The sequence below is a fragment of the Lissotriton vulgaris genome, chromosome 6, assembly GCF_964263255.1.
Source record: "Lissotriton vulgaris chromosome 6, aLisVul1.2, whole genome shotgun sequence".
NCBI lineage: Eukaryota > Metazoa > Chordata > Amphibia > Caudata > Salamandridae > Lissotriton > Lissotriton vulgaris.
The window spans coordinates 1,453,744,322-1,453,748,116 of NC_141694.1; the positions used below are offsets into that span (position 1 = coordinate 1,453,744,322).

Below are 3,795 nucleotides of genomic sequence, written 5' to 3' on the forward strand. Positions count from 1 at the left end.
TTTCATACTTTATTTATTTTGTGATTTTGTCTGCAGATACCAGTCGGTTACTTGTTTCAGCTACCTGGTTATATAGTGTGAGTTAAAAGCTTTTATTATATATATTTTTTCACACAAAGTTGCACTGGGTGATTACGGAGAAGGTATTTCTGTATGCTTTAAACATTTCAACTGATGTGCCTGTATATTTATGTTTTTTACAGTGGTGCCCCTGACGAAGGGACTCTTCTAACGTCCCGAAATGCATTGGGCGAATGCCAATTTAACCAACATTACATTGATATATTTGTATTTTTGTGTTTGATGAAATATTGTATTCTGTATTGTTTTGATGCGTTAGAAGCATGAATAATGTTATACGCTAAATAATGCAACGCTAAAGTCTTTGACTAGATCAGCTTAAAGAATTGAAAATAAAATAAGTTGACGAAGTGAAAAATTGTCAGATCAATAAATTTAATTAAGCTGTGCACAATTAAGTCTGAGTCAACGCCAGTTGACCAGCCACTTGTTTATTGTAATTCAGAGTATTGGGTATACTCTATTAATTGTAGCACGCGGATCAAAAAAACTTTCCAAATTAATTTCTAAAAACCTTGAAAAGAAAAGGTGTGCTCAGAACACATTCTTTAGTTTTACTCCCAGCCAGAAGACATTGCCATTTGGTTTTCCCCGCAGGTTGTGTTGGGTGAGTGTGGGTTCCATCTCAGGAGGGCCTACCATTTCGCTCCTCCTAGAGGAGCCAGGGCCGAGGTCAACCCCTTCCCCGGTCCTCAACTCTTGGGTCCTTCTAGGTGGAGGAGCCCTCCCCACGCCCAGTCCTCACCCAAGTGCCCCAGTGACTGCAGACCACTCTGCCGAACTTGGCATGAAAGGGTAGGGCCATTACCTGTGCCTACGGTGTGTTACATCTGGGAGGCTGCCAAGGGTTTTGCCCTGGTGTCCTCAGTCGCTTGGACTGCTCCACTGTTAATGATCCTTCCACAGGTTCACTACAGAAACCTAGCTACAACTTTTATTTCCTCTAGATAGTCAAGTTTGATCGTCTTCTCCGCACTCCACCAGGGCCAGCGCTGGCCCTGGCGGAGCTGAATTGAGGACCTCACTAAACCATCCAATCGGTTATAGTGACGGGCGGTGTGTACAAAGGGCAGGGACTTAATTAACACAAGCGTTTGACCCGCACTTACTCATTCATGGGAAATAATTGCAATCACCAATCCCGATCATGAAAGGGGTTCAGCAGGTTACCCGCACCTCTCGGCGAAGATTAGACACACGCTGATCATTCATTGTAGAGCATGGGCATCCCTAGACATCTAAGGGCATCACAGACCAGTTATTGCTAAATCTTGTGTGGCTGTACGCTGCTTGTCCCTCTAAGAAGTTGGACCCCGACTGCCGGGGGTCACATAACTTGTTAACATGGAGGGGTCTCATTCATTATCGGAATTAACCGGACAAATCCCTCCAACAACTAAAAACAACCCTGCACCACTAGCCACGAAATCAAGAAAGAGCTATCAATCTGTCAATCCTTTCCGTGTCCGGGTGATATTTCATTATTTCTAGCTGAAGTATTCAGGCAACCGGCCTGCTTTGAACACTCCAATTTTTTCAAAGTAAATGCTTCGTACCCCCAGGACACTTAGTCAAGAGCATCAGGGGGGCACCAAGAGGCAGGGGCTGGGACAGGTGGTAGCACACCTCATGGTGGACTGCCAGCTTGATCCCAAGATCCAACTAAAGCTTTTTACCTGCAGCAGCTTTAATGTATACGCTATTGGAGCTGGAATTACTCCGTCTGCTGGCACCAGACTTGCCCTCTAATGGATCCTCATTAAAGAATTTAAAGAGTACTCATTCCAATTACAGGGTCTTGATAGAGTCCGGTATTGTTATTTTTCATCACTACCTACCTGAGACTGGAGTGGGTAATTTGTGCGCCTGCTGCCTTCTTTGGATGTGGTAGCCGTTTGTAAGACTCCCTCTCTGAAATGGAAACGTAATTCCCCATTACCCATGGTCACCATGGTAGGCACCGAAAGTACCATTGAAAGTTGATAGGGCAGACATCTGAATGTATCGTCACTGGGACGTGTGATTGGCCTGAGGTTATCTAGGGTCACCAAAGCAGCAGGCGAGCCCTAATTGGTCTTAGTCTGATAAACGCATGCATCCGGTGATGTCAGGGCTCATCGGCATGTATTAGCTCTAGAATTACCACAGTTAACCAAGTAACAGATGAAGTGATCAAAGGAACCATAACTAATTTAATGGGCCATTTGTAGTTTCACTTTACTGGCTGTGTGCCCTTACACATGCATGGCTTAATCTTTGAGAAAAGCATATGCTATTGGCAGGATCAACCAGGAAGACACACCTGCTGGACGGGTAGTTGGGGGCTGTGTATTCATCCCAGACTGACCTTCACACTCTTCAGGGGCCTGCTGGGGAAACCCACCCGCCTGGGGGTGCTTGCTGAGGGGACAGGTGGGGTCACACAGGCACCAGCAAGCCCAGGCATTTCTATAGAAGGGAGAGGTGGTCTGAGGTGCAGCCTGAGGGAGACACAGGGGTGCAGGCATTGGCGGCCAAGGAAACCCCATGCAATGGTCATTTCAAGATGCTGCAGAAATAGGGTAGGCAGAGGAGGTCAACAGCGTGGTCCACAGGGGCCTGGACTGCCAGGCAGAATCTGGGACCTGATGCCACCCGTCCCCCTTCCACTCTGGTATCAAAAACAATGGTCCTAGACCTTAATTTTCAAATGGAGCAAATCAAGCTTATTATTATTAGTTTCTTTTTTTGTTTTGTTGAGCTTACTTTTACTTGCTCACAATATTTAGTATAAACATTTGGACTTAAAATGCAACAACCCAAAATGATATATAGGTGAATGACCACATTTTAATTCACCATATTTTCGACAAACATTTGAAAGTTCATATTAGTTAATGACACTTTTGATACATAAGGAGGATGCTCCTAAGAACGTTGCAAAAGAGAAATGCTCAAGAGTTAGAAGAGTGAGTGAAAAGAGCAGAGGTTGGTGACTTTAGGGGTTAGTGAGTGCCTCAGCCTGCGGGTCTCCTTCAGGACAGGTGGGCAACCTCAGTACCAGTGTGGTGTCAGGCTCCTAGGTATAAATGGTAGGGTATCAGGGTTGTGCATAGGCTAAAAACTGCAAATTACTCCAGCCTGTATTAGTAGGCCCTATCGCAGACTTACCCATGAGAAGATCAGGGCAGTCGTTGTGATCAGCAATAGATGCAAGGCATCATGTGAAAATCTCCAGCACTCTCAAGTCATGGAGAACCATGGGTCCATCCGTGGTTATGTTCTAATCTGTATAGGGAGGGGTTAATATTAGTAACTTGCATTCATAATAAGGTGAGTGGGCTTAGTGAACAATACCAGGGTGCTTTACCAACTACCCCACTCAATAAAGTCTGCTCCTAATCGCGATTACTGTAGGTATGTAGATATCTCAAGGGTTTCTAATTTTCATATGGGGAGGGCAGTGGCCTCATCTGTAGTGAGAGGAGCCACCAAGTTTGTTAATCAGTGAGCCAAACGGGCCATCGTTATCTTGAACGCATTAGGGCCCCAAGGGGCATGCACTTACCCAACGTGTATGGAATTCCTTTGTGTGCCGATGAGGTCACAACTGAAAGGAAATGAAGTGGGTGTTAATGGGATCTATTCTTACAGTGCGTACTCACAAGGTCAAGGCGTTCTAAAAGAGGACCTCTCACCTAGGGCAGCAGATGTCTGCTCTGATCCTTTCCATCG

General features: G+C 45.4%; 1 pseudogene; it reads right to left on the reverse strand.

Moving 5' to 3' along the window:
* Window positions 1–970: 970 nt before the first annotated feature.
* LOC147708993 (18S ribosomal RNA) lies at window positions 971–2,376 on the reverse strand (annotated as a pseudogene).
* Window positions 2,377–3,795: the final 1,419 nt, after the last annotated feature.